Genomic DNA, 19,830 nt, shown 5'->3' with positions numbered 1-19,830 from the left:
CTTTAGCCTTAAAATCTGTTCAAATGTGATGTGTACAAAGTAACTCTTAAAATCCTCCACCAATTGTTTGTATGGTATCATCTTTCATCTGATAATCATCATTGATTTGATTGATAACTAACTAAGAGTCCCCATAGAATTTCAATTCTGTGATTTTCCATGCCACAGTTACTTTGATACATGTCACTAGAGCTTCATAATCAATGATATTATTGGTGCATGGGAACATCAATCTGTAGGATTGTGGAATTGTGTGTCCTTTTGGAGTGTCAAACAAGATGCTGACACCTGATCCATGCTTTATGTATAAGACCCATCAAAGTATAGGTTCCATTGCTTTGGTGCAACAATGAGTACATCTGTATCTTGAAATTCCACCTATAGTGGGTGTTTGTCTAGTAGAGGTGCCTCTGCCAATTGATCTGTTATTGCTTGTCCTTTGATAACCCACCGTTCTATGTACTAAATGTCGAACTCACTTAGGATCATTAACCACTTTTCTAACCTCCCTATGAGAGGGGATTTGATGAGTTAGTGGGTCTATCTTTGCCACTAGCTTGATAGTATGAGCGTACATATAGTGTCAAAGATTTTGGGAAGCAAACACTATAGCTAAGAAATGTTTTTTGATGAAAGTGTAATTGAGTTCATAGCCATTCAACATTCTGCTAATGTAATAGATGGCTCTTTCCTTTCGTGTTGAGTCCTCTTGTGCTAGTAATTCCCCTAGTGACACTTTCATTGCTAATATGTAGAGGATGAGTGGCTTTCCCGCTATTGGTGGTACTAAAATAGGTGGATTCATGAGATATTCCTTCAGATGATGGAATGATTATACACACTTGTCCTCCCATCTAAAAGTTACATTTTTATGAAATAGATAGTTGATCGGGAGACAATTGTCTACCAATTGAGCGATGAACCTTCTGATAGATTGTACCTTGCATTGAAGAGATTGTAGATGAATAATGTTCCTAGGAGGTGGTGTTTCCATGATAGATTGAAGCTTTGAGAGCTCCACCTCGATGCCTTTTTTTTATACAATGTAGCCCAAGAGTTTTCCGGATGTGACCCCGAAAACACACTTTTCAGAATTCAATCTGACATTGAATTGCTCTAGCCTTTGAAAGATTTTATCTAGGATGTTTAGGTGTTCTTCTCTTGTGAATGATTTGGCTATCAATTCATCCACATAATATTCCATAAAAGTATGCATCATGTCATGGAAGATAGTTTTCATTTCTCTCGAGTATGTTGCACCAGCATTTTTCAAGCCAAAAGGCATGATGCTCCAGTAGTATGTACCCCACGAACATGTGAATGCAGTTTTATCTTGATCTTCTAGAGCTATCTTGATTTATATGTAGTTAGAAAAACCATTCATGAGGGATACCATTGTGTGCCCTATCATTATATCAACAATGGAAAGCCATCCTTTAGACAAGCCTTGTTGAGATCCCTGAAGTATGTACAAATCCTCATGCTTTTATCTAGTTTAGAGACTCGCACAATGCCAGAAATCCATTCCACATTATTTTTTGGGTCAAATGAATCCTACATCAAGTAACTTCTTGAGCTCTACTTTGACCAATAAGGCGACATATGGGTTCATCTTCCTTAATTTTTGTTTTATAGGTTTATCTCTAGGAGCGATGGACAAGTGATGCATGATGAGATTTGCATCTACCCCTTGCATGTCTGCATAAGACCAAGCAAAGTTGATTTTCTTCTCCTTGAAGAATTTGACAAAGTCAGGATTTTCCTTTTCTATTAGTGATTCTACCGGATGTATGTTTCTTGTTGTTGCTTCAGTGTCGATATTTATTGATTGAGTTAGCTCAATCAAGATGGGTGATCTCTCCTTGCAATGTTTAGGAAGAGTGTCACGTCTCTCATCTTTAGGCACCTAAAATAGGTTTTCACTATTAGATGCATCCTTTGTTTTATCTTTTTTGCGATCTAATACTCTCATTAGATGGTTTTCACCATTAGATGAATTATTCATTTTTTTCATTTTGTGACTAAGAGACTTAGCACTCACTTGATTGTAGATATCATTATGTAATTCACTGCTGGAGCATGTTTCAGGGTGGACTAAGCAAAGGTATTGAACAATGGCCTCATCATTTTGGAATATTGGTATACTGTGCTCAGGTTCTTCCCAGTCTATAAGATCAGGATATATGAGACATAGGGAGTCATGTGGCGGGTCAATATCATCCGCTATGAGGGTCATGATAGAGATATTGTCATCATTGTCAGTAGCATGGATGAGGTCTATAACAGTCTCAAGGTTTTCAATGGTACTCTCGTCGATATTTCCTATTTCATATTGAAATTGCTCGTTCTCACTAGCCTCATAGATATGTTGTGGCTGAAATCAAATGATCTAGATCTTGAGCCTTGTCCCTCATAAGGAATGGGTGTATAGGTGTGGATTGTATCCACCTCAATATCCTCAGTAATATCAGAAAAAGTGTCCCACTCATACTCATTGGAATCTATTTCAGAATCATTGTCCCAAGTAACTCCACTGAATCTAACAGGTATGTTATAGGGTGAGAAAAGGTCATTGATAATCAATACACATTTGGTATCTTGTTCTAATTCAAGGTTTGTGCTTGTTTTTACACTTTGGATTTTCTCATACACAGTTTTATTTATTTGAGTAGAAATATCCTCAGGTTGTAGCTTGCATTTGGTTTGATCAGGTGCTTGTACATGATGTACTTTTTAATAAGAAGCCTCCTCTCTTAGGATAGCGAGTTCTTCTTGTTGCTTCTCATTTTCTTCATTCTCTTGTTCTTTTGTTTTCTTTTCTACTACTTGGTGTAGCACCTCTTTCTAGAATTCTTTGTTTAGTATTACTTTTTCTCTCTATTGAGGCCTTTGATGGTGATCTCTCTTTTGCACAGGTTGAACATGTTGGCCATATCCAATTCCTGATTCATCTTTTGCTAGTTGTGAATGGGATTGTATGGTTTCTATTTTGCCCTCTTGACGCTTTCCAATAGGTCCTTTTCCTTTGTATCCCATGTGTTGCATGATTTTGAACCCATTTCCATATTGTTCTGTGGGAATGACCACTTCTAGGGCAACAACTTTGATTTCTTCCTCACCCCTGTATAGCCAACTAAGGATGTCTTTGTCAACTAATTCTTCATCCAGTGTGCTCATTTGGATAAATTTACCATTAAACTTCTTGATGGGTTGTGTTGCCTGCTTTCTAAATGTGGAAGGTTGTTTGTGAGATTTCGGTGCAGTTGGCAACTTAGATAGGCATAGGGGTTCAAAAGACTATTGCCCCATACCTTGGTCCTTTATCTTCATCTTTTTCTCAAAATTCATGGATAGGGACTTGAGTTTTTCTTGATGGTTGGATGATGAGGAAGCTTTAGCCTCCTTGTTGTGTGGAACCAAGATATTTTGAGTTTCCACCATAGAATTGCAGTACTGAAAGGGGTTAGTATCTACTGATATTGAAATTTCTTGTCTATTGTAGGGGAACTCGAGACATTGATGGTACGTGGAAGGTACCACTTGCATTTCATGGATCCAAGGATGACCCAATAGTATGTTGTATGTCAAGTCTATGTCCAAGACTTGGCACAATGTGTCTATTTGCATAGGTCCTACCTAAATGGGTAGTACCATTATTCCTTTGGATAACCTTTCTTCATCATCATAAGATTTGATAGTGATCTTCTTTCTAGGGTCAATAGCTTGCTCAGAGAAGCCCAGTGCACAGACAAGCTTTAAGGTACATATACTGAGACCAACTCCTCCATATATTAGAACTCTTTTCACTTGATGTTTGTAGACTAGGACTTAAATATGAAGCAGGGTGTTGTATAGATAACTCAAGGAGATGTCATAATGATCTAAAAAGTATATGTTATGTGGCACTGTCATATGTGCCAGCATGGCTTGGAACCGATTGATATCCAAATCATTTGGAACTGTTGTTTCTATAAGAGCTTGCTCCAAGATATCCTTATGCCTTGGTGAGAGTTTGAGAAATTGTAGTATTGATATCTGAGCAGGTGTCCTTTGTAGTTGATCAACCAAGTTATATTGAGTCTTGGGGATAGTATTTTCAATAGATATGTTCCCCTTCATGACATATTTATTATCCCTCATTGTCACGTTAATTAGTGCATGCTCTTGTGTATCTTTGATCTTTATGATATTTACTTGATTGTCACATGTTGATACGTGATTTATGATGTTTTTGTATATGTGATTGATGTAGGCTCCTTTGTTTTTGTTTGACATTGATGCTCCTCCCTTGTCATAATTAGGAAGAGGATTTTTGAAAGCCTCATGATCACCATTGGTTTTATGACCATAGACCATTATGTCTCCCTTATCTATCATATCTTGAACTAGGTTTTTTCAACCTCATGTAATCGTTTGTTATATACCCCTTATTTTGATGATAATCACAATAATGCAAATCATTCCACCATGGTGGTTTGACTTGGGGTTCAAAGTTTCTTATGACTGGCAATGTGATAACCTTTTTGCCAACAGTTCTCGCAATGCAGATTCCAGGGTTTGTCCCAATGGTGTATATGTTCTTTGATATGGGGGAGGTGGAGTGTTAGCGTTATCCCCTTGGTTGTTGTTGTTGTTCCCTTGGTTGGTAGTACGTTGATAATTATTAGTTCCTTGACTCCTACTTCTTTGATCATTATTGGATGGTGTGTTACTTGATAAAGTCAACACTCGTTGCTTAGACTTTACATTGTTGGCATCGACTATACCATCATTAATGACATTTTTATTTCTAGTCCAAAACTTGGACTTGTCTAAGTTGTTGTTAGTATATTTATTTCTATAGAAGTTATTACTAGATGAAATAACACCTTTCTTGGAGAACCTCAAGGTCCCTTTCTTGATGGAGGCTTCCTCTACTTGGATGCCATTCTTGATCAGCTTTACAAAAGTAGGTAGATATCGTAGTTTGAGTTGATAACTCATTTCATCATTAAAATTGTCTATGAAGATTTCCATCTTTTCCTTTAAAATACATCTCATGGGTACATTGAGACCATATGTCTCCATCATTGTAAGAATACCATGAATGTTTTATTGTTATTTTGCTTCGTATTGCATATGTCAAGCATGGTGATCTCATGTTGGATATTATAGGAATGTTGTATGATGAATTTATTCACCAACTCATCACATGATTTGATGGGAGGTGTGAGTTTTGACAACCACTCCATTTTTTTCCCTCCCAGACTTCTTGGGAATAGCCACATCATGTATGTATCATTATGAGAAAACTTCAAGCTCATAGTACAAAATTCCCTAACGTGATCATGGGGATCACTCTTACCATTGTATTTATCATACTTTGGTATATTCAAATTTGGCAGGAAAGGTATCATGTTTATCCTCCTACCAAAAGGGTAAGGACAAATGTCCTCCAAAAAATACCTCATTGTAGATTCTTGTTATAGATCTTGCATTTTTCGTTGGAGTGCTTGGAGTTGTTGTGTAATAATAGCTAGGGGAACATTGGACCTTCGATGATGAACATCGCCTTATTCACTAATGTTGTCATGATTACGAGTATTGTCTTGTTCATGGGTATGATTTTGGGTGTCATCTCCTCTTAGGTGCTCTTGATTCAGGGTATTGTATGTATAGGTCCTTGCCCTTGTTCATGAGATTATTTCATCTGTATTCCTTAAATTTCTTATGTCAAAATCTTCAGGAATCTTGACTCCTTTACTAGTTAACATGAGGAGATATTTTTGTTTATCTGCGTCTATAAGACTTTCCATGAGTTTTTGGAAAGCAGAATTCTCTTGATATTGTTGGACAAGCTCCTCGATGATCTATTATTCTTCCATGTTCCTATTAAAAGGATTGGACTCCATTTTACTCGTACTTGATTTTGGTTCTGGATCCTTTCCTTTATTTTTTTGAGATTGAGTGACAATGGGCATCAATAGATTTCTATAGTAGTGAATTCCTCCTCTTCTAACGGGGTTCTTGGTGGGGTTGGTGGTTCAGGCCGATCTTTGTGGGAGGTGATGCAATTTCCTTGAAACAAAGCAAGATCGATCCTTTTCCCACTATTAAGGCATTGATTGAATGTTATTTTTTGAATGTAAGATCTACTTCTCAAAGGTTCCTTGTTGAACTTGTTATATTTTCCTTGGAGATATAGTTGCATATGACACAAGAAAACATGATGTAATTTAAAGAGTTGATGAATGATATAGAAAAAATTTCACCTCTTGATAAGTGCCTTAGGACTAGGTTGTCTCTTATTCAACTTAGTCTTTTGATGAAGACTTCTTCTTCTGAAAATATAGGGGGTGGCCATACAAATGATCAAATAATGTTGATATTGATGGTTGATATGGATACTTTGTTTTGAATACTGAAGCTTACTAGGTTGAATAAAGGGTTTGTTCGATAGGCCTCTATGAAAAAGTACGTAAAATTATATGGATAAATTTTCCTGATATGGATACTTGATTTGACTGGCTTGAATACCTAGGTAGGTATTGTTGTTGAGATAGTTGGATTATAAACACTTGATCACTTGGTTTTGTTACTCCTCTATGTTGATTGGATGAAAATATCACCTAAAGATAGTTGAAATGTTGATAACCACCTCAAAAGCTGCTTGGTTGGATTCAAAAATTTATCTCATCTATGACTCTTCCTTGTTTTTGAACTATTTTTGGATGTTTTTGCAAGATATTTTAGCATTTATGACAAGAATAAATAAGATGTCTGAAAACAATGGCTGTCCTAATGCTAAACATTGAGTGTATGTTCTTTTGAGGATGTGTTCAAATCCTCGATGTTTTCACTAGTTTGGATCACAATAAATACACATCAGATAGACTCTTTATTCAAAGGTCATTAACAATACCATAGCTCACTAGTCTCCATACTCCGTCAGCTCAATTAGCCTTGTCACCCCCTATAGGGCACCCCTTTTTTTGCCTTTTTTCCAGATATTAACCCAAAGTGAATTGCTTCACAATTGAATAGTTGTATTGGGAGATATATGGTGAGTAATCTTGGGGGTGGATTCTTTCCCACCCTTACACTATGATATTGCCAATGTTTCGCAACTGACTTGGCTCAAAGTTTCTATCGCTATGGCTTTTAGTAAAGGATTTTGTTCAAAGATACTCTTCAAAGTCGTGCAAGCATGATTTAGGCCTATAGCCCAACAAAGTAACAAAAAATATGTATTCATGCAAATGTGATTGAAACCTCAAGGCCCTACAAATTTATCGATATGAGATAACTCAAGTATGCTCCGTCCCCCAATATTTTCATCTCAAATGTTGATTTGATTATAGTGAGTTCAAATACTTGGCTTAGTCATACTCACTTGGGATGTTCTCTTGTCACTAGCCCCGCATTCAGGAATACAAGCCCTCTAAAGGTTGTAAAATTATTGAAGTAAAAGAAAGCAATGTAAAAAAAACAGTGGGTTTGGCTTTTTGATTACCCAATTAAGGGGAGAGCTCATATACCTACCACTTAAGACAAAGCACTCAAAAGTCCATTTTATTCTTCAAGTCAATTTTTTTCTAACCTCTAATTGAAGATGTTTCTCCAACCAAACATGGTGTTCTTTTTAATCCTTCATAGCAATGATTCTCTAGACTATGAATGGAAATCCTAGTCAACGAAATGAAAGCACATTGATTGAAAGTAAATCGCTTTGCAAAATTGGAAATTTTGGTTTGTTCCTTTTACCTTGCAAGAAAATGTGGATTGTTCTTTTAATCTTGCAAGTAAATGTTGGCTGTAAATTTTAACCTTTGGAATAAAATAGAAATTTTGTCTTATTCTTTTTAGAATCCATATTGAAAGGTGAACTTTAATTTTCAAAATAAATGTTTGAAGTTTGTTGTAAATTTTACCCTTGCAAGTGTGGTTCTTTTTAATTTCCCAAATGAAAAGATGTGCTTCTTTTTAGAGCACCAATTGAATATTTTGAGGTTCCTTTTACCTTGAAAAGAAAATGAGTTCAATTTTAACCAATTTTAGAAAAAATGTTAGAAACATTAAAATGAAATCTTAATTTAACTCGTTCAAACCTGCATCAAATTGTTAAAACCTATAAGAAGAAAAAGTTAGTGAAATATCAAATCTCTTGGTGGCCTTCCACAAGCCTAATTTCAAATCTCAGTTACAATTTTTTTTTCACTCCTCATCTTGAAATTCTTAGGATAACAGGTGGAAAACTAAGAGGGGGGTGGTGAATCAATTATCGACAGATTATATTAATCAACTACTTTATAACCTCTAACCCGAGCACATAAACATTGAATACCAGAATAGCATAAATAGATACCCGTAAGAAATAAAACTTAAGAATGAAATGAAAAATTAACACAATGCAACCATACCACATAACACCATGATTTGTACATGGAAAATCCGATAGAGGGAAAAACCACAGTGGGAAGCCTACCCACAATCAGATAATACATTTGTAGAAAGTATGTGATACAATAAGGGGCCTGCACATGCAAGAAGGCACACTGCCTAGAGTGTGCTGCTCATTACAAAGGAGTCTCACTAACTACAGAGAGGTTATAACCACCTCAATATAATTGGCCAACAATCCAGAAGATTGAACTGCCAGAGATAGCATCTACCATGTCTGATTATAGTCTCGGTTAAGCTCAATACCGGAGGTCTTTGACCTCTTACTTAAACCCAATTCGATCACCCATGATCAACCAAATCTCCTTCACATAAGATATTTCATTTCATGACCATGAACATATTTCACCATGATCTAAAATGAGATCTTACATCAATTTATACAACCCTCAGGCCTAAACCAATTAGGTCGGCCACCTAAAAGTTATTACAATAAGATCATTAAATACATCCATATTACAATGATATGCCATGTCAGATTTAGACCAAAACAACATTAACCAATCCATAAAACATCTTAGTAATGTGTAGAGAACATGTTAACATGATACCAGTCCATAACCTAGATAGGTACTGGACCTAATTTGGGTCCACCCCGCCAAAGTGATGTCTCCAATTAGTTGAGGTATGATCAAGGATCACATTTTCCATCTTGAATTCCATCTAGAAGCCACACCAACACCACTTATGTATCCTGCCAAAGATTCTCAGTAAAAGTTATGCCAGTAAAACCTTAAACCCTTATTGGTAACACTAAGTACTCTACTGATAACCAAAACCTATCTGTTGGTAACCAACCATAAAATCTAGTAATGAAATCAATGACAAAGCATCAATGCAACACATAATAAATTCCTCCATATTGCCAAAATAAATGTCCTGAAATTTGATTGTCTGAAATTGGGAAGATGCTCCAAAAATCAGATTTTGCAATATAACTCTTGGAGCTCCGAAACCCCTCTCAAACATCCTGACAATATATATGGAATATAACTTAAGGTGTAAGAAAGAGAAAAGAGAAGAGGAAATGCCATTTATAATTTCAATACTAATTTCAAGCCTTGGTTCATATCATATCTTTTGCATCCATCAATCTAAGCCATAAGCAAGTTCATATCAGAAAACTCTTGAAAAAGCCTCTATGTTTTTGATACGAGTAATAAAAAACTTGTACGAGATTTCCTCAAAGATCGTATGACAATTCTCACTTGCCCATACAAATGTATCCATAATTCATAAGGAGTCTTACTAGTTTCAATTTTGATATGAACTCTGTTGAATGTATAGATTGTTGTACTTACTTCTTATCTCCAGTAGATGTGAAGCAATTTGGCTTCCATCATCATGGTTCTTACTGCATCCAAAATCATTCTATTCAATATGGTTCCAAAATCGATAACCAGTGGACAATTGAGAGGGGGGGAGTGAATCAGTTATCAATAGATTATATTAATAAAACTACTTTATAACCTTTAACCTGAGCACATAAACATTGTGTTGGGTGAATATTTTATCACTAGCGTACCAATGACAAAATATATGATTCACTCATAGCTATATTGAAAAATTTATCTCTCCTCTCATCAAGGAGAGGTTCCATTTTGAAATCTCTTCTCTAATTAATAAGAAATTTAAATCTGTGGGTTAATGTTGGGCATATAACTCTCTTTTTTCATAGCTAATGTATTCTCCCTTCACTTTGTTACAATTTCCCTATCACTTCTATACTTAAGGAAATTAACAAATCTATCCAACAAACTATATCAATATTTTATAAACAAGAAGCACAAAGTCTTTCTCCAATATAACACCAACTAAAATAATTATCACAATGATAAGGAACTCAACTTGTAGCTCAAAGTCCTCAAGTATAATTCCTTAATCCTAAAAACTACAAGCAATAGTAGCAATACAAAGCCTACTACTAATCACTTAAGAATAGAAAATTTCTCAAATATTCAAGGAGCACAAAGTCTACTTTCATAATTCAAGATCTATTTAATCCACTTAACAATACTTCCTATATCAAGAAATTAAGGAACATATATAAGTCATGAATGTAAGAACATTAACTCATATAAGCAATTCTTTTTAAACGCAACACAAAGTTTGGGATCAAATAAAATCACTTTCTTCATTTGCTTGATCAAATTCTCACAACAAAGCTCAAAGTCAGTTGAGGAAAAAATTTAGTAGAGTTTTGCTTAGCATAATCCAAAATAAAAATATTCAAATGAGGGTCCCCCTTATATATAAGAAAAGTCAAGAAAAATGTGGGCACAGTTGACTAATTCAACTACACAGGCCCACTTGACTACAACTACAGTAGAAAGAAAATATGCAGCTGCGAGAAAACTTGCAGCATCTAACAATGCAACTACATGGAAAGAAAATACCAAACAAGGGACACTTTATTCATTTTTCTCCTCCTCGTTTGATTTGTGGAATTCCTCGAACCTACTCAAGATGGCCTCCATCTCTTCTTGATTCAGCATCTGGGTAGAATCTGTGATCACATGAACATGGGAGATCATATCCTCAACCTCTACATATTTCATTTTCCCATCTTCCAGCATGGATGTAAAGACCTCAAAACTGAATTGGATTTCTAGTAACTTATCGAATGCACCAAGTGAGAAGTCTTGTCTAGTGCAATGATCCATTAAGGACATAAATTCTTGGGTGATGGCATCACTAGTACTAAGATTTTGATTTCCATCATACAAATAACAAGGAAGGTCAGCAATCCTAGCAAAAATGAGATCAATCTCATCATCACCTTCCTTCCATTCTCGGTCCAGCTCTGTTGTCATCAACTTTATTGTCTCTTTCTTGTAAGATAGTAGCGACAAGATTTGGATATATTTTTCCCTTGAAGGCACCACTTTATTTCAATGAGGACGTCTATTATGAAGTCCTCCATTTTGCTCCAAAAGGTTGTACTTTTTTCAATATTTTCAATCTCCTAAGATAATGAAGTTTTGACACTTTGCATCTGACTTTGGATCACTTCAAAATCCGTCAATAACCCAACTATTGAAATTAGGAGATGAGACCCTTCTGACTTCATCCATGCAATCCACTTGTCCACCACTCACCCCTTGGCTCCTACTTGGTCAATTTTATTAAGAGCTTTAGTGTCTATTGAGTATTCTATGGGCTCAACTTCCTGGGAGGATTGGGTAACTTTGAGAGGAACATTAGTCAACTATTCACATTTATATTTTAATTCATTCTTCTCATCGCTCTCTTCATCAAGTCTCCGTAATAAAGAGTTTAAAGCCATTTGAGAATCTAGCTTAACACTCTCATGTGTCTTCTCCCCAAGCTCTATATTTTTCATGATGTAATCTTCAGGTTTTATATCATATTTATTCTTATCCAATGATGGCACCATGACCTCAACATACTTCCTTTTAGCTTTGGAGGAACCAACTTCTCAAAGTCAAACTCATTAGGTGAAATCACTTATTTCTTCCTCTTAGGTGAAACTACCTCCATCCAAGGTGGTAATTCAGGATTGGTAGGTGGAGTAGTAGCTTCTTGCTGAGTCTCACTTGGTATTTCAGGAGCATACTGGCTTGAACTGGCAGTGGTTGTAGATGTTGTGATTGATATCAATGCTGAAGTATCTAGTGATATACCTACTGATGTAGCAACAACTGCTGATGCTGACCCTTCTTTAGTTACGGCCACAAAGGAGAAAGTGGAAGGTGCAGTGGAAACAACTTGAGTAGTAACTAAAGGTGGAATTTCTGTTATAACTGCCATAGTGGAAATAACTTCAAAGCTTACCAGAGATGGAATCTCTGTTATGACAACTGTAGAAGATAAAGTCATCATTTTCTATTCCATGAACGCTTACTCCATAGCTTCAGGAAACTCTAATATTGAAGATTCAAAGGTGGTTGAAGGAATATCATCCACACTTTGAAAAGTTGGATAGTGCGAAGATTTGTTGAGTAGTCTCTGACTGAGTCATGCCCATGCCCAGGTTCTCATCATCGAATTTCGCTTCCTCTTGATTAGAATCAGAATCAATGGAATGGATAATCACTTCTAAATGATTTGGTGCATGTGAAGTGTTTGGAACCTTAACTCCACCAAGATGTGTCATTTCTTCAACCTGTGCTTCCTCTTGTTGAGGAATTTCACCTTCTTTCATTTCTTTCTCTTTTCAAGTATCTCTAGTAGTTTGTTGTTTTGGTTCCTTCATGGTTGTCTCCTGTACTGCTAAAGATGATTCAGCTTTCTTGGACCCTTTAATTATGAACTTGATTTTGGGTCCTTTCCCCTTGGATTACATTGCAAGAGCTGAGGATAATCCTTGTGAATCTGCTTTGCCCTTGGTTCTTGTTTCAGCCGTAGTTGTCTTACCAACCAAGCCATCAATATTATCATCATCTTGAGAACTAGCAGGAAGTTGTTTCATTCTAAGATTATTTTTTAGCAACCATGCTTTAGCGTTTGCCAAAATAGGAGAGATTCTTTGAGTGATAGATTTACTTTCCTTTTTTTACCATTGCACCGGTGGGAGCGGAGAGTCAGGAATCTTCTTTTCATAATAGATAGGGTCTATTATGTCATCAGTGTCTTCCATGGTCATTGGGATCTTTTCCAAATCCAAGTTTTCAATATGTTCCAAGGTAAGACGATTGAAATCCATCCTTCTTATATCTTCTTCATTTTGACAGTCTGCCCATACATCTTCAAACCTATAGACATGGGTGTAACTCCTCTTGAGCTTGTTCTTCATGCCACAAAAATCAAAATTGTTTCATGCCTTGAATATTCTCATAGTATTCCATTGCATTTCTTCCTCCATGTTCTTGGCTTTAGAGTTAGTTAGAACTAAGTACCTGCCAATTGATTCTAGGAACTTCAACCCGGTTTTATGTGCTTGTGATTCCTTTTCATGCACATAGATTAGTTGCTGACCCAAATCCATGAGAATGATCTTATTAGAAGGATACCTTGGTAGAATTAAGGGTTCACTTGAGAAACATCTGATCCAGGTGTAAGTGAATGTTGGGAACTGAAGAAAAATGCATCCAAAATGAGACACCCTATTATATGCAGCCTTTGATAATCTTTTCTTTTGTAGGATTTTATCAAACATGCACTTCCACACAACAAAGAAGGCATCATTAAATCTTCTAAAGTGGGTACCTTGATTCTTGATCATGAGTTGATCATAGTATTCCCAGACTGGCACTAATCTCCTATCACCTTTAGTAGACAAACTTGGATATTGCTTCATGGATGCAGCTGCATAAACTAGGTAAGAAGTCATACAATATTTCAATGTCAGTTCGACTTCTTTCAACTGTGTGCAAAGTGCATCACTGATCTGCTCACCCCAATCAATCCTAGTGTCCCCTTTCCTGATTATGTTTATGTAATAACACATCCAGCTTTGAAAGTAGTGAGAGTCCTTTAAACCCTTCACTCTTGATAACATGGTGACCATATCATTGTACTCCTCATTGAAGTCACTCCTATGAAAATACTTGGACCATCACAAGGTGGTAGAATTTTTAGCAGCAGAGAGGTACACAGTATTGATGACTTTCTTGCATTTGACCTCATTTTTCTCATAGTACTCTTGAGAACTTTCTTGAGAAATGTTAGCTACTTCTTCAACCCGAGAACTTTTCAAAACAATATTGAAGAAAACACTATCTAGAGTCATGATGACATTTTGATCAGCATCCCTAACCTATCTTGTCTTCGGATCATGAGCTGTAACTAGGAAGGATGCATATTTATGCAACTCGGATTTGATAAGGTTTATTAGGCGGGTAGGAGCTTTCTCAACTTGATCAATAAACTCTTGCATACTGACATGTCCAATTTTTGTATCTTTTATCTCCATGATGTTTGAGTCTACTAAAATTTCCAGGTACAAATTCAGGTACTTATCATACTTGTACTTCATCTTTTTTGCCGATGTTTTATTCGGAGAAGATACCAACTGAGTCAAAGAAGGCTCTGATTTGTCATGAGAGGGATTTGACATTTGCAAATGACTACATTCAACACTGATGATTAGCTTCTTTGATAGTTATCATCAATAAAATCAAATTTTATCAATCAGATCGGAAAATCAGACTCGAAATAGGCTTGGGAGAAAAATTGTCAAAAATAGCAGGTCGGGGAAAAAAGTCTGATCTGCACCTTAGGAGTCAAAATTTGCACATCGAACGTTAAAGTCCGATGTGCAAAGATTAACCAGAGCATATCGGACTTTAAAGTCTAATGTGCAAGTTGGGGAAAGATTATCGGCACATCGGACTTTAAAGTCCGATGTGCCAATTGGGAAAAAATCATTAGCACATCAGACATTAAAGTTTGATGTGAAAATAGGTAAAACATTCAGAAATCCTGCATATCAAACTTTAAAATCCATGTGCAAGTTGGGGAAGGGCAACTGATTGACATGTCTGGTTTTAAAGCCCGATATGTCAATCAAACATTCTCCTCTTTGCATATCAGATTTTAAAGTCTGATATGCAAAGTTTACACTCCTGCATATCAGATTTTAAAATCCGATATGCAAAGAGGAATCTTCATTAATCAGCCTGAATACTAGGCTTTAAAACCCGACGTGCAAGCTAGGGGAAAGAAGGATTAAAAGGGCAATTGGATTTGAAAATTTGATTAACCTCTGAAGACAACAACCAAACAAAAACAAAAAATGAAGGTGAAAAGGAAAGGAAAAACACGGAAAACAAACAAAAACCTGAAATAAATAAAACCAAAAACCTACCTAAATCCTCCATGGTGAGATAAAAAATTGATGGAGACTCGATAAATCCACAAGGCAGGTGAGTGAAAATGGAGGAGAAAAGAGGAGGCATGTGCAGAGGGTAAATCACAAACAAAAATGAAGAAATAAACTCCAAAACTTAATAAATAACCCCTAAATTAGAAATTAATGTGGCTATTAATTACTAATCATGTATTGCATGTCAGATTTTAAAGTCTGACATGCAAGAATAAAATCCTTTAAAGTCTGACATGAAACTTTTGACCAAACAATCTGCAGATCGGACTTTAAAGTCCAAACTGCATGTGAAGGATTTACCTGCAGGTTGGACTTTAAAGTCTGATGTGCAGGGGAAAAACAAACCTTTGCACATCGGACATTAAATTCCGATGTGCAATTCCTTTCGGAAAAAATGGACCCTGCAGGTCAGACTTAGAAAAAAATAAAAATGAAAAAGAAAAAAGCTAAATGAGATAACCAATAGAGTCAATCAATCTCTCCTAGAGGTCGTAAGGTACAAAACAGACCAGTTTCGTAGGGTTGCCTCATGGTATTGGTCATGCTAAAATTGAGGACAATAGCTGGCTCTGACTGGGGAACAAGCTACACCACTTGAAGCTTGTATAATCTAGAACTCCAAGTTCCTGTATCCATTGGGCTATAGAGTCAGGTGATGAAAAGATTTAAGAAGAAAATAATAAACAAATTTTACAATAAGTACAACTCCTTTTACATTTCTCTTTATTGAGTAAAGAGCTTCAAATGTTCTCCAGTATGAGGTAGTGAGAATGGGGTACCATCTACATATGCAAGTAAGTAGCTATGCTCATCACATATTTCATGAATAGTGAAGGGACCTCTCCATAAGGAGTCAAACTTTCCATGCAAACCCTTTCGTTCCCTCCTCTTGTCCTGTAACAAGACTTGATCACCAACTGAGAACTCACGAGAAGTTGTTTTCTTATCAAACAACACCTTCACTTGGCTTTGGTGTGCAACAATCCTATCAACCACTTCTGCTCTTGTTTCTTCAAACTAATAAAGAAACATAATCCGCTTATCTAGTGAATCTTGATAGGTTTCATCTTCAATGGCCTTGGCGAGCTTTAATGTTGTAAGTTCCATAGTTATTGGAATCTCGACATTCAACCCATACAGAAGTTGAAAAGGTGACATACCAATTTCTCTTTTTGGAGTTATACGATCCACCCATAGTGCATCTTAAAGAGCTTTATGCCAAGTCTGTTGTCTCTCATCAACAAGCCTCCTCATAATAGTAACCAGATTCTTGTGGCTTGACTCAGCTTGACCATTTCCTTGCAGATAATAGTCAGATGAGTGTGAAAGAGTAATACCATGATCAAAGAAAAATTCAATGATCTCATAAGATGAAAAACATGAAGCATTATCAGCTACAATCTTATGAGGAACACCAAACCTTGAAATGATGTTTTCCTTCAAAAATTGACAAACCACCGCTGAGGTAGATTGCTTGGTTAGGATTGCCTCCACCCACTTGGTGAAGTAATTTGTCACTATGAGAATGTCTATGTGACCTATACTAGATATTTGATTGACAGGTCTGATGAAGTCCAATCCCCACTATTGAAAGGGCTCTTCAATTACAACTGGTTTAAGAGGGAGTGCAACTAGTTTAGGTTTACCCACAAATTGCTAACATTGCTCACAGTTGCGAACCCAACTGTATGTGTCCTTAAACAATGTTGGCCAATAGTATCTAGCATGCAAGATTTTGTGTGCAATAATAGGAGCAGAAAAATGTCCACCACAAGAAAGATCATGAAAAGCTTGAAGTAATCTTACTTGTTTGTCCACGCAGCGCAAGAAATTGTCGTCTAGACTTTTCTTATACAAACCATTGTCCCATAGGAAAAAATTTACCACTTTAAGCTTCAGGGTTTGGCTTTCATTACGTGAGAGGTGTGCAAGATAGTCTCCATATGTTAAGAGATATGCCAAGTCAGAATACCACTCATCAGTGGTGCTGACAAATAGAACCTTGGGAAGATCTTGATTCATACCTTCATTTTTTCAGCACCACTTCATCAATTGATTTGTTTTCAGCTATCAACTGACATAGACCTTTTCCATGAACCAACTTAGTGGGCTTGATTTCCATATCATATTCCTAAATCTTGGCAACCCAGTTGCCCTGTTAGTTCCAAACTCTTGTTGCATCAAAATTGACTTGACAACAACATCAGGAACAAGAGCGATGACATGTGAATTCAAAATATAAAACCTAAAATGTTTCCCTTCTTTTACCATGACAAAAGCATGCTTCTCCATTTCTGAGTACTTTAACTCATGAGCCTTTAGCAGATAACTCATGAATGTAATAGGTGATTCCAAGCCTTCATGATTTTTCTACATTAGTATGGCCGAGCAGGTATGATCTGATGCATAGTTATACATGAAAAAATCTTTGTATAATAAGGGCATACCAAGATTGGGGTGTTTGCCATGGCCTCCTTGATTTGATGGAAATATTTCTTTCCTTTAGGAGTCCACTTGAAAAGAGAATTTACTTTCATCATGTTAACTATATGACAAGTTTGTTCAGCAAAGTCTGGAATAAATGTTCGCAAGAAATTTTACTTTTTTGAAGAAAGAATGAACAACAGTCTTACTTGTTGGCATGGAAAGATCACAAATAGCTTTCACTCTTTCAGCATCAATTTGTATACCTTCTTTTGAAACAATATGCCCAAGTAACTTACCTTTGGTAACCCCAAAAATAGATTTCTTGGGACTAAGGGAAAATCCATGCTTTTGACACTTACTCAAAACTTGTTGCAAGTGATAGAAATGATCTTGACATTTCTTAGAATAAACAGTCAAATCATCCAAATAGACTACAATGAACTTACCAAGAAAACTTTGGAAGGCCAAGTGCATTGCGCGTTGGAAAGTTTCTCCTACATTTATCAACCCAAAAGGCATTTTGTGATATGCAAAAGTGCCCCAAGGTGTGGTAAATGCAGTTTTATGTTGATCTTTTTCAAGAACCTCCACATAATTGTAATCGGAAAACCCGTCAAACATGGACATCATCTTTGATCTAGTAACAACTTGTAGGACATGATACATGATATGTAAAGGGTAGTTATCTTTTAAGGATACTTGATTCAAATTCCAGAAATCAAAACATATCTGGATCTCACCATTCTTCTTATGTACAGGTACAATATTGGCTATCCAAGAACAATGATGAATGGGGAAGATTATCCTTGCTTTCAACATCTTTTGAACTTCAACAAAGATAGTCTCAAAGATCTTTGGGTTGTATTGCCTTTTCTTCTGATGGAAAGGCGTAATACATGGCTTTAATGGAATGTCATGATGGAGTTCTTCGGGATGAAAAGACTTTAGATCTTCATAGGAGTAGGCCAAGACATCAACATATTGCTGCAATAATGCAACAAATTTTTGCCTTTCTTCTTGTGAACAACACTTTCCAATGATAATTTTTGGATTGCCTTCAGTCCCGATGTTTACTTGCTCATATTCCATTGATTCTGCAACTGATCTTTGTTGCTTTTTAACATAACGTTCATGTTTGTCAAAAAGATTTTCTAAAGAAGCTAGACCCTTAGGGATCTTGTTCCCTTTTAACTGCAAAAATTTCTCTCCTGTTTCTACATCAATACTTTCAATTGCATCCTTTGAAGGGAAATGACTACCTTCAAAATATAGATCATCAAAATTGTTAGCCGTCTGCAAAAAATTAATTACATGATGATCGTCATTAAAGACTTGCCAATGATCAGAGTTGTCAAGAACACTTGGTCGAAAAACCAATTCAACAATATATGTTGATCCCTAAAAATATCTGTGAGGAACTAAAGATGTTGTTGATACTGCTAATGAGTATGCCCTATCATTAAATTCACGGGAAACCACTGATATATCAAAAGCATCAAATGCCTCTATTAGATCCCATACAAGGTTACGATAGTGTCATAGCCTATCGCTCCTTGTCTGATATATGTTCTTGACCTGGAAAACTATCAACTCAGCATCTCCTTGAGCATGTAAATTTTTAATCCCCTTCCTTTGGGAAACATTCATCCCCAAAAGAAGAGATTCATACTCGATAGTGTTATTTGTGTTGCAAAACTGTAATTTGAAGGAGAAAGGGAAGAAATTTCCATTAGGAGAGACTAACACAACACCGACTCTTGATCTAGTATAAGAATAGTTGCCATCAAATTCTACCATCCAAACATCATCTGGACTACCAATGTTGATGGTATCAAAATTGAGAATTTCATGTTGTGAAGTTGAAGATCTTTCTGATTCCGTAACAATACTTTCAAAATCAACTAGAACATCATTGAGTGGAATGGCATCTTCACTCTCAGGAACCACCTCTAAGTCATCATCAGCATGCAGGAAATAATTACCCATACCTGATGATTTGAAAAGAATCTGTGCCCACTGATCATCAAACTTGACAGCAGCGTATTTTGATTCTTTTTCTGGAAGCAACTTTTGGATAACTCCTTTAACAAGAATGCGAGCCTCAGTCATATCCATGTTTAACTCACCCCCCATGTCTCTACAAAAATTTCTTCGCAACAATAGACCATAGGAAGCCG

This window comes from Cryptomeria japonica, chromosome 2 (genome assembly GCF_030272615.1).
Source record: "Cryptomeria japonica chromosome 2, Sugi_1.0, whole genome shotgun sequence".
Classification (NCBI taxonomy): domain Eukaryota; kingdom Viridiplantae; phylum Streptophyta; class Pinopsida; order Cupressales; family Cupressaceae; genus Cryptomeria; species Cryptomeria japonica.
This window is presented reverse-complemented; position numbering follows the sequence as displayed.